The sequence below is a fragment of the Emydura macquarii genome, unplaced genomic scaffold (assembly GCF_026122565.2).
Source record: "Emydura macquarii macquarii isolate MOO-44397 ecotype Brisbane River unplaced genomic scaffold, CSIRO-AGI_Emac_v2 contig_2924, whole genome shotgun sequence".
Lineage (NCBI taxonomy): Eukaryota > Metazoa > Chordata > Testudines > Chelidae > Emydura > Emydura macquarii.
In genome coordinates, this window is record NW_027133061.1 from 766,968 (window position 1) to 779,304 (window position 12,337).

Consider the following 12,337-nt stretch of genomic DNA (forward strand, 5'->3'; position numbering starts at 1 on the left):
CTGCGGCTTGTGGCGCCAGTGATGCTGGTGCTAAGCCACTCCCGGCGGGTGTCACTGATGCCAAGGTGCATAGCAGGGCAAATTGGGCCCAGCGTGTGGCAGGGTCTTGCTGTTACGTTGCTGGGCCGGCCGGTCGGGTGAGGGAACATAAACATTCCCCCTCCTCTCATCTGTTTCATCCAAGCATCTTTGAAGTGCTTAGCAAAGGGTCTTACAGAAGCCCCAGGGCCCTGCCAGGAGGCAGGTATTATCCCCATTTCATGGATGCTGCTGACGCTCCTTCAATGCTCCTGCGCTTGCTGCCAGAGATGCGATGGGGACAGGGGACTCAGAACCACCTCGTCCACCCAGCCTCACGCAGAGACTCAGAAGCACTGGTGCTCGGTGATTCTGTTCCTGCACCTGCGGTGGGAGACTTTAGCCATCTTTGCCTTCCCCATATTCTTGGCTGTGCAGGAGCCCTGCCTCATATAGGGGTTCTGGACCATGTGCTTCCAGAGTAGTAGGCTATTATCCTCCGGGGGCCAGCGATGGGGGACACAGCACGCTTTACAAGCACGTTACACGTGTGAGTGTGCAGCCCCATGCTACTCTTTGCCTCCCTCTAGGGGCCAGGCTGCATAAGGGGTTCAGGAGTCTCATCCTAGTATCATTTGCTAGGGAGGTGAGTTCTTCCATGCAAGTGAGCCAAGCTTGTTTTGTCACTGCAGAAGGATCAGCGTTCAAATCCTGCTGTGGATCCAACTGGAAGCAGCTGCACAGGCAATCCCAGAAGGGGCAGCTCTTTATCTTTAAAGCCAGGATTTTGGCCCGAGCAATTTTGGTTTTGACAGGACCCAGGTTTGTCAGCTCAGACACACGCGGCCATTTAAATCTGCGCTGCACGACATAGACAGCGGCACGTTCTTAGTCCTTCCTGAGGCTTACTTATCACATCCCCTCCCCTTTCCTGAACCATTTCGGGATGCTGCAGCCACCTCCAGGGAGGCACAGTTAAGGTTGCGTTGTGGAGACCGGGATACAAATAACTTGGCATTTCCTGGTTGTCAGAGATTTAAGCTCGTGTTACCTTAGCTCTTCATTGCCTGGTTTTCAGTGGGTTCCTTTTCACCACGTGGAAGGGCAGAAGGCAGTGCAGGGCAACCTGCATTAATGAAACTTTGGGGCAGTTCATTTGTATCAGGGCCGCATTCGTTAGCAATATTTTGTCATCTGAATTGGGATAATCAGCTCTCCCGGCCCTGGCCTGCTCCGTCTTTACCCAAATATTTTTCAAGTCTTTTTTTTTTTAAAAAAAAGAACTCCCGAGTCTTCCACCTGTCTAGAAATGTTGCCGACACTCCGGCTGGGTGCTTTCAGGTAGCACGCGCCTCGGCAAAGACCGGGCAGAAGTCTGGCTAGCAGGGGGAACCCGCAGAGGAGTGATTTCACCAAACGGAGTGGATAGTGGCAACGCATTTCTCCAGGGATGTCGCAGGGCTGGCGCAGAGGGACATTTAGACAGAAAGGGCCAGAGTCTCAAAGGTTTTTAAGCTCCTAACGTGCACACGGCGAGCGGGCCTTAAATACGCCTTAACTACCACCAGGAGGCCCTAGACTCTCACCGCTGAGTTAGCAGAGCCTCAGCAGGCTGCATTCATCTCTGCCGAGGTGCTGGATCACGCCTCTCCTCCACTCCCACTCTTCACCTCCCTCCTTCTTTGCCGCTTTCCTGGTCCCTTTCTTCTTGTTTCTCCCTACTTCGCTTTCTGTGGTTCCCCTGCGGCAGAACCATCCAGGATCTTGCAGGCAGGAGAGTTAAATGGAGGGGGGCAAATCCCCGTTGGGGACAGAAGGAGAGAGAGGGATCGACCCAGCTGATCACAAAATCCTGCCGGCAGAGGAAGATAAATGCCCCGTGACCTGAAAAGACCCCAGGCCTTTCCCTGCCGGGAGGGCACCTGACCCACAGGCTGGGTGTGCCCAGGGAAGCTGAGAGCAAGAGATGCTTCACGACAGACAGGATCCTGCCTGCTACCTGACAGAGATCCATGCGGGAGAGTATATGCACTGAGATGCTGGGCGTGTCAGAGAGACCCAGGCCAGATCCAGACCCTGGCACGGGTGGCCAATGCACCTGCTTACTTCAGGGCTGGATTTGGCCCCTTGGACCTGATTCTCCATCACCCTGCACCTGGCTTTCACCCATGTGAGGTGGGTGTAATGTATTTTACGCTCACTGGGATAACTGGCCTGATTCTCTTACATGGAGCTCTGCAGTGTCAAGGGGCCTTTTCCACCCCCTCTGCAAGGGGCTTCCCCGGTGGGCGTGGAGATGGCCTATGGCCTCTGCTCTCAGCCCCTGGCATGAGGCAGATCGGGGTATGGCTGGAGTGCACTGCCCTGTGAGTATTCGCTGCTTCCCAAGGGCCATAAAGGGAAGCAGAGAGTCAGTCAGAGCAGCCCTGCGGTCGCTCTAGCTTACACCCCAGACCAGGGAGGGCCCTGCACAGCTGCAGAGCACAGAAGGCCGGGTTCCCAGTTCCGTCAACGCTCTCTGACAGGCAGGGTGCAAAGGGCCAGTCCCGTTACACAGCCAGAACGGAGAAGCAGAGCTTTAGGGGCACGGAGGTTCAGGCCCAGGGCAGGCTCAGACACCCCCCCCCCCATCCCCGTCCCAAGGGCAGGAACAGAGAAGTACAACATCAGGGGCTGAGGGCAACGCGGACCCCGGTTCCACCCACCAAGGATTTGCTAAGGGGCTGGGAGTCTGGGCCGACCAAGGCGGGCGTGGGGTGGGAGCTGGGATCTATTTCATCCCGTCCCCCCAGAGTGTGTTCAGCTCCAGCCTGGGGAGGGCTGATTTAACTCCCCCTCCCCTACATCAAGCCGAAACCACAGGCAGCTGCGAAATTAATCAGCCGACACAGAGCCGCCTCCAGCCCCCTTTGACAACGGCTGATTCATTGCACCGGGCCAGGCCGCTTAATGTTCTAGACGGGGCTGGGGCAGCGCAGTGCCGTGGGCCGTGCAGCCTGCGGCAGGTAGAAGCGAGCCCAGCCCAGAGGCATCTCCACAGCTGAACTCTTCATCTCCCTGACAGCACTCTCCTGTCTCGTGGATCAAAGCACCGCCAGTCCTCACCCAGCTGATCCGGTGAGGTGGGCCAGAATCCTTGTTATTTATGGGGAAACCGAGGCACACAGACTTGCCCGAGCTCACACAGGGAGCCCGCGGCCGAGCCAGGCATTTGGATCCAGACTGTGAACGGGGCCAGATCCCCACAGCTGGCGGAAAACCAGCAGGGCCGCTTGGGATTCGAGGGGGCCGGGTCCCGAGTCAGTGCCGCACCCTTTTGAAGCCCAGGCAGCTGCTCCCAATCGCCAGCTGCTGCGCTTGGCAGAAGCGGGTGCTGGCTACGTGGAGCGGAGCAGGGGCCGAGTGAACAGAGAGGAAGGGCGTCTGAGCCAGCCATCTCGGCGCAGTGCGGGGGCAGGGGGGACCCTTTCAGCTGCTCAGTGAAAGCTCCAATTCAGCTGAGAGCTGTGGGGGCACTGAACACACTGTGCCCCTTTGCGGCCTGGGCTGGGGAGAGAAAAGCCCTGCCCACCCTGGGCAGGGGGATGCGGGTAGCGGAGAGGGTGTCTGATGGCAGTCAGTTTCTGCCGTGCCTTTCCCCGGACCGGGGGGGCTCTGTACGGCCCTGAGCCTCAGCCAGGACTGCAGAGGGGACCGGGCTCACGTAGGCAAATGCAGCCCCGTGCTCAGGGGATGTTTGTGTTGCAGAGGAAGCCTCATCACACAGGGTCGGCTGGGCAGGTGGGGGGAACCACGGAGGGGTCAGGATGGGGGTGGCAGGGGGCGAGGTGAGGGAGAGTCAGGGCAGCTTCCCTGCTTCAGAGCCCCTCTGTCACGAGGCCTTGTCAATATCAAAACGCCTTTGCCCGTCTCTGGTGTTTCCCAAGCCACCGTCTCCCAGCCCTTTGCAGACAGACGCACAACACCGCCGAGAGGCAGAGCCTGGGGAAACTGAGGTACAGTCTGCCTAGATTTACTTTAAAAGAAAGCGTCCAATCCCAAAGCACTGCTGTGCTCACGCTGTCCTCCCCCCCCCCGGGGGAGAGAACGCTAAAACCGAGGACAGAAAGTCAACTGGGGAGAGCATGGGGTGATTGGGGAGAGACAGGACAGGTGCTGGTCTCACTGCCCGCAGTGTAACCTGACCGAGTCACTCCAGATTTACTCCAGCATCCCCGAGATCAAGAACCGCTTTTTTTGACGGCAGTGGATTCACACCAGTGTAACCACTACCTGCTTGGGTCACGAGCCGGGACCGAACCTCTGAAGCATGGACCTGAACGGCTGGATCAATTCTGAGGCAGGTCTACCCTGAAAGCCCTACATGGACACAGCGGGGCCACTGTCGTGCTTGAGTGAAGATGCTCCTACCCCGACAAGAGAGTTCTCCCCTTGGCGTAGTCCATCCACCTCCGCGAGAGGCGGGAGCTATTTCACGGGGGTGACTCTTCCATGCCCAGGGCAGCCACCTGATAATGCCAAGGTCAGGGCAGGCTGTAAAAGGAGAGCAGATTCTCCCAGCGCCTGTGGGTGACACTGAAATCAGGCTTCCCAACCAGCCACAAACAGAGCTTCTGATTTCCCACACCGGTTATCAAGAAGCCCAAACTACAAATACACACAGCCCCCTTTACTGCATTCCAGTCTCTGGCTCCCAATCAGCCACTAGGTCCAGTAAAGCGACCAGTTATTTAACTCTCTGCTCTTTACCAAAAAGGTTCCTCCTGACCCCAGAGGGTCAGCCACAGCACCAGATCAATATCAGTTTGGATCTTACCCAAAATCCCACGCTGCCAGCCAATCCTTTAGTAACTAAAACTAAAGGTTTATTATAAAAAGAAAGAAACAAACCCTGAGAGAAATGTTCAAGGATTAAAGCAATCAGATACATACACGTGATTAAAAGTCCATAGACATCAGGTTTCTAGAAGAGTTGTGGAGTTTGCAGGCTGGTAGAGTCCCTCTGGTGCACATCCAGTACCTGGATGGGTCTCAGTCCTTTGTTTCACAGCTTCGGTTCAGTCGTAGATGAGCTGACCCAGAGGTAGGCTGGCGGCTGAAGCTGAATCCCAACTGAAAGACAAAATGGATTCCCCAGGCTCCGCCTTATATCCCCTCTGGCCCTGGCCAGGCTGCTTGTGGGATTTTACATGAACCAAAATGGAGTCCAGAGTCACATGGGCAAGTCCTGGTGACTCATCAGGTATGTCCCTGGCTTCTCCCCTGGGCCCTTTGCACCTGTGAATGCCTCAATGGGCCATTAAGCAGGCCATTGTCCTGCTGCTACCCTGTCTAGGATGTGTCTCAGGCAGCACAATTTGAAATACAGATATCTCAACCATATCCATAACGTCCAGTACACACGTAACACACGAACACAAGTATTACCATCTTACTGAGCACATTACAGCCTTTCCAACAGTGCCTGACATGGCAGATCTCACATGAATTATGATTTTGACATGCTGATGTCAAACAGTATCCTAAACGCCCCCCCCCCCCAATCTAACCAGCGTGACACCCCCAACGCGAGATTGGTGTAGAAGGGAGTAATCAGCGCTCCTGAATACACCTCCAGGACCCCCCCGATCTAGCCAGCATGACAGCGGGGAGAAGCTCTCCTGTCACCTTAGCGGTGTACGCCCCTGAGCGATGCAGTTACACCGACATAGGTCTGCCCTGGCCTTAGTTACAGTGATCAGCTGTCCTCAGTGGATCATACGCCCCCACCCCACATACACACCCCAACCCGCCCCCAGCCAGTGTATTGCACCCGCCCCGAGGCATTCCTGCCTTTCATACAGGGGATTGGGGCGGGATTCCCTCATGGGGGCCTGCATTTACCAAGGGTCCTGGTATTTCCTCCATCACTGGCAATTTTTAAATCAAGACTGGATGTTTTCCCTGAAAGCTCTGCCTCAGGAATTATTTCAGGGCAGTTCTCAGGCCTGTGCTAGCCAAGAGGCTGGAGCAGGTGATCACAATGGTTCCTTCTGGCCTGGGAATCTAGGAGTCTGTCAGTCACGGAGGCAGGTGACGCTGTCTGATAACGGGCGCAGCACCACCGAGACGCGGCGAGAAGTCAAAAGGAGCAAGGGAGACAAAGGCCGCAGAGGGAAAGAGACAGACGTAATTGACGGCCTCCAAGGTGGAGCCTTCCATCATTGTTTTCCTTCGGGCTCCAATTCTGTCCAGATTCACGGCCGCCCTGCCCAGGGAATGCAAAAGGGGCTTAAACCCACCTCCCTTCACCCCATCCTCGCCCTAAGCACAGGAGCAGGAGGAACTGAGAATCGGGCCCTTGTTCAAAACTCAGTTCAAACGCGGGGCGGGGGGGTCACCGACCCTCGTTTAAAAGCCTGGTGAATTCTCCTGTCGAGCTAGAAGGCTGCAGAAGTCGGAACCTCATGGGCCTTCTTACCGAAGAGCTGGAGAACGCAGGATGCTGCGATTCCTTCACCCGCTGCAGGGCAAGGATCAACACCCACCCGGGTCAGGTGCTTCCAAGGCACTACCGACCCCCTGAGTGGCATAAGCTGGGCCTGGATTTCAGAGGCCCGGGAGACCAGACTAGGATCCCGCCTCTGCCGATGGGCAGTTTTGCCCACGTGCCCGCCCCAGGCCCCATCGCCACCTCAGTCCCGTTCGGTGCATTGATTTCAGCAACGATGCACCGGAGCCGTAACTCGGGCCGGCTGCAAGTGGAAAATCAGGCCCTTTGACTGCATGGGCAGCGGGGTGGGGCTGCCTCCCTTGGAAGTGTCTGGCCCTGTTGGAGGGGCAGGATTTGCTCCGGAGGGGGTGCCCTATCTATCATCCCGGGGAAAGCGGAGCGGGCGGGCATTGTATAGGAGAGAGAAAGGAACGAGGCAGGCGGACTGGGCATGGAGTGAGAGATAGGTCTAATGGGACTAGCTAATCACAAGCAGCAGGAGGAGATGATCCAGTGCTGAGACAGAGGAACAAGCGGCGCTGCCAGGTGACAGGGCAGATGAAGATAGAGAGGAATGGTCATGATACAGGGCCAAATCCTGAGCTTCCTACCCCGGCTGTAGCTGCACAAGGGCATCAGGTTTAGTCTGTGGAGAGGAAGGGGGACAGTGGGGTGTACCAGTCAAGACACAGGGTGCAGAGGCCCGGCTGGTCACGGGTGTCAATTAGAGCAGCTTCAGGGCTGCTCTAACTTTACTCTCTGCTCCTTATGGGTCCTGGGGAGCAGAGACAAGGCACAGCGCAGTGCGCTGCGACCATACCCTCAATCCACCCTCCTGCAGCATGGGCTGGGAGCAGAGCTCTTACTTCACACTGGCCAGGGAGGCCCCCCCTGCACCAGGGGGACTGTCAGGGGGTCATTTCCACCCACTTTGCCCCAACCTTTGTGCTGCTCTCTGCACAGGGGTGAATTTCACCCCTGGAGGAGCAAAAAAAGCCAGGAGGCCAAGAGCAATGTACAGGCCAAGCAGGGAACATTTGCTACCAATTATGGTTTAACATCCCTTGCTGAACATGCAGTTCAGCTTCCCCGGCTTTGAGCCTTTTGCCACAACGGTACCGACTCAGGATGTGATCTCATGAGCTAAGAAGCAGGGGCTGGCTGCGTCAGGGCTTGGATGGGAGACCCACCGGTCACTGCTGATGCAGAAGGTGGCAGAGAATCAGGGTGGAATGAATGGGCCATTGTGGAGTTCAGGCGGGGCGGGGGGCCCTGGGGAGGCTGTAAATCAGGTGAGATGCAATCCCAAGTCTCTGCCCACTTGTGGTCCTGGTATTGTTAGCATGATGCGACCGTGAGACGTGGCATCCTGGCTCTGTTGCACTAGGGAACTCACATTCTGCAAACTCCCTGTCCGGTTTCAATTGGACACGGTATTTTCCTCCCTCACTTCCCGTCCTGAAGTCTTGTGCCGCATTGGTGTACAGCCGTCAAACAGCTGCCACGCCCCAGAGGTGGCTGCATTTCAGAGCTGGGTGAGTGCTCCCCGTGCGGTGGGATGTTAAACAGCTCCAGCCAACCCCAGAGGTGGCTGCATTTCACTGCATTGGAGTGATCCCTGCACGGGGCTGTGGGCTGTTAAACAGCTGCCACAGCCCTCCACGGGGATGAGTGAAGTGACCCCCTACACAGCCATATCCCTTGCCCACCTGTCCGAAGTGTTTAATGCTTGTCAAGCACTTTGAGATCAGCAGATGCTGCAGGAACCCAGGGTACAATTATCATCAGCAGATGAAAACAAAGGCCAACAATTAAGTTCTATGGTAGGAAAACCTTTCCAACCCTGGGAAAAAAATCAGAGATGGGGCAAAGCTGCCAAAGAAGCCTGTAGAATTGCTGGTCTGGCAAATATTCCAGGCCAGAATAGACACTCATCTATTTCAGATGGTTTAGGAAAAACTTAAATCACTTCTGCTGTGACTCAGGGTGGGGATGGGTTTAGGTTTAACATGTGCTGGGCTAGCGAGGCTCACACATCTAGCACCCCTGGCGCTAAGAGAGAGGGGCTGAAGGAGAGAAAAGGGCTCATTTGTGTTGGGCAAGGGGCAAGATGGCAATCTGCAGCAGACAAGGAAAGATGGCAGCGTCTTCCAATCCCCACCTACGCCGGGGTATCTTCCCTGTTCTGTACGGGAAAAAGGGCACAGTCACATTTGACAGACCGGACGTTTATAAGGGATACACTGAAATATTGCCACTGTGGGGCAGGATGTGACAGCTATTTAACAGAGCACAGCAACACTGTACAGAGATCATTCACCCAACACCAAAATGCCACCACCTCTAGGGTGGAACCTGGCAGCTGTTTCAGGGTTCAGACAGCACTGCGCGCTAGATCTCCCCCGTACAATTAATTCTCAGAGTGATAAATGATTAATTCCATTCCGATGCTGCTGTTTTCTGTAAATTCATTGGAGCATTTTTCCAGCAGGCCTCTCTCCTGCTTCCTTCTGGTAAAGGACATTTGAGAGAGACCTAGTTCTAAAATACAAAGTTCTACACTAGATCCTGTCTGCAAAATATGAGCCCTTCCAGAGTAACTTTTATCCTCCAAAAAGAACCAAAGCTCTTCACAAACTAAATGCAACTTTATGCCTTTAGTTCCTTCCATGAAATCCAACACAGTGTGTTCCAGTGACTAAGACACTAAAGCAGGACAGCTGTGTCCTAGTCCTATTTCTTCCACTGATCTCCATGTATATGTACAGCCCCTAGCAAAATGGATCTTGATCTCAGCTGGTTCCTGTACGTGCTCTCATAATAATAAAAGAAGATGCCTTTGTACAACCAATGGCAGAATCTGGCTTTACCATTGCTGAAATGCAGCCAGCTCTGGGGTGGAGGCTGCAGCCAGTTGGCACAGAGCATAACTTTGTGGGTTAGGAGAGATTCCCGCCAAGAATAATGAAGACAAAACTTCACTGTTATGAGAAACGCCCTGAGATATTTAGTGTCCACGTAGGACAGACGGGATCCTGATTTTTAAAATGATCGGTCAATGAATATCCAGCGAACTATTTGCTTAAGATAGATTGATTACTCCATCTTGCCAGGATTTGAACCTGTGTCTACAAGGAGTCTTCACTCGCCATCATAGCTAAACTAAACTCAACCCAACCCCCAGGGATTCTAATCAAGCCACTCCTGATTTACCCACTAGAATCAGTTCAGAATGAGGCCCCAATCGTCCGAGCAGCGAAGCTGACAACATGGTGTAAAGTAATGCCAATACTTAACCCCGCATTACCACCCCTGCATTGCCTTACCCAGGATTTCCAAGCACCTAAACATGAATGGACCCCTTTGAGATTTGATTAGGTCCTCCTCCTCCTTTTCCTGATGGGTAAACTGAGGCACAGAGGATTTCACTCCAGGCCCGCAGAAGCGGTTTCTATGGGTTCTTGGAGGGGGAGGCTCCTTAGGATTTTCTGCAGCCGAAAGCATCAACGTAGCCTCATGGACCGTACTGCACTTGGGAACGGTTAAACAGACAAATATTGTTTCATTGCACTTCCCTGTCAGCCTCTCCGTACTCAGTGGTTGTCTCTTATGCTTAGGGCACCTCTACATTTGAGCTGGCAGCTGTGATCCCCAGCTCGTGTGAACGTACCTGCATTAGCTTTGCTGGAGCTAGTGCCTAAAAACAGCAGCGTGTCTGCACCACGACGGGCGGCTGCTCAGCCCAGCTGCCCCGCATACAATCCTGTCCGACTCCCCGGGCACATTGTCAGGCAGCTAGCCCGGGCCACCGGGGACACATCATGGACAGGAACAGATAAATGTCCCACCTCAAAAGTGGATGTGCCCTTAGATTGGAAGCTTTTTGGGGGTAGGGACTGTCTTTCTGTTCTGGGTCTGTACAGCTCCGAGCACCCCGGGGTCCTTGGCCATGACTGGGGCTCCCCAGTAAGACGGTAACAAAATGAATAACAAAGTGACCAGGCTTTCATTCCCCACCTTGCACCACTGCCGCCAGGTGTCCAGCAGAGCTGCCGTCAGCTATTCAACAAACATGAACAAAAGCTCCGAAGTTGCAGACCTGGGAAAGAAGCAGCGTTAAAGAAAAAGCCATTCTGGGCTCTCAATTGTCACTCTCTGCTGTTACTAACTGCCGCCAAATGATATGCAGTGGAGTTGGAGCTGTGGCGGTCCCAGGATACTGGAGAGACAAGGCGGGTGAGGTCATATCTTTTATTGGACCAACTTCTGTTGGGGAGAAAGAAACAAGCTTTCAAGCCACTCGCATCCATCCAGGCTCCCCCAACACTCACAAAGGCTCTGAGTAATTTACATGACAAAGCATCAGCCACGCTGGACACAGTGCATACCCCTCTCTCCTGCCCCTCTGTGTCTTCAGCCAAACGCTGAAAATAACTCAGCCCAGAGCCCAAATTGCCCCCGCCCGCCCCCCCTCCAAGAGGGAGATGGTGGGGTTGGTTTGTGCATTTTTGCTTGCAATCTGAAATGATGCATTAAAAGTTATCGACTAACGTCCATGCCACCGGCTCCGGCAGGTGACCGTGCCTGTGTCTGTTTAAACCCACGCAGGTGCAATGAGATGATCAGGGTAAGGAGACGGTACAGGGAAAAACCTGCATTCCTCCAAAGCAGAAGCCCTGCACTTTGGATTGCAACTCCAGAGCATCAGCAAGTTTTGGTGCATTGGATTAAACACATGCCCTGCTTCAATTTCCCCCCCTCTCTGCTCTTCTCGGGATATTCTGCTGGGTTTTGCCAGTCGCAAAGGAGGAGGAGGGGGGGGGGGAATCTTGCCAGCACAGCATTGAATTAGAAATGCATTTGTCAAGCTGGGTAATTTCTTGGCACCCTTTTTATTTTTAAGGGGGGGGGGGAGATAAAAGGAGGGGAAAGGGGTTTTCTTTCCCTTTTTCGTGCTTGTGCGAGCATCAAGGAGATTGATTCACACTGGGTCCTGCCTCGCCTGCTGTCTGAGCTCCTGGCTGTATATTTTATCTGCGCTCTCGTTTGGAATAACTGCAGTTCACCTCTGCATTGCCCCACTGCAAGATCCAGCCCAGCTCCCGAGGAAAAAGTTCTCACTCTCTGGCTCCCTTCACAAGATCAGCACCCACAAAGCCTCGCTTAAATTCCCACCCTTCCAGCCGGCTGCCTTCTCAGGAGAGGTTAGTGAATGACTTTGATGTAGCTTCTTCGTCCTGGGGAGCAGGGGAGACAGAAAACTGCTGTGTGTGGATCAAGGTTGGGATCTTTGATTTCTTCTGGATTCTTTTAGGACTGGGTTGAGCGTCCTTTCCTGGCATCTCTGGGTAGCAGCTACTCCCATTGATATACCTGGGTCTGTTGGGGCTCACCAATGTTAATAAAGGAGTCACAATCCAGCCCTTGGGTCCCCCCCCCAGTCTGACTAGATTTACTCTTCAATTTCTTAATGACAGACAGTAAGAGGAAAGCTCAGACAGGGAATTAGATATCAGCCTATTGCAGAGTTTGACATGCATATCCGTTTTCCCCTGCAAACAATTTTTTGTTGGGGGGCGGGAGGGGGGGGGGGACAGGACGTGTGTTGAAATTGATGCATGAGAGGGCATGATGTGAATATTCCACCTGCAATATTCAGCTGTGGGCAGCATGCCTGGAATCCATGAGGGACGCTCATCCCATCAGCTGGGGGCACTTCCCGTGGCTCGCCGATGCTACTTGGGGGAAGGATTTGTCCTTGGAGCTGGGATTGTCCAGGATGTCTCTCTCTGCACTGAACAATTTTATCTGTGTGCGAGCCAGCCTTTTAATAGATCCGCTTGTCCT

The 12,337-nt window shown here is 54.1% G+C and overlaps 1 protein-coding gene across 1 annotated transcript in view; it reads left to right on the forward strand.

The window, feature by feature from the left end:
• The first annotated feature begins 11,476 nt into the window (after window positions 1-11,476).
• BCAN (brevican) overlaps window positions 11,477-12,337 on the forward strand; it is a 45,949-nt gene continuing 45,088 nt past the window's right edge. Inside the window, exon 1 of the mRNA XM_067569379.1 lies at window positions 11,477-11,694. The gene's annotated coding sequence lies outside the window, so the exon portion shown is untranslated. The remainder of the gene's footprint in view (window positions 11,695-12,337) is intronic.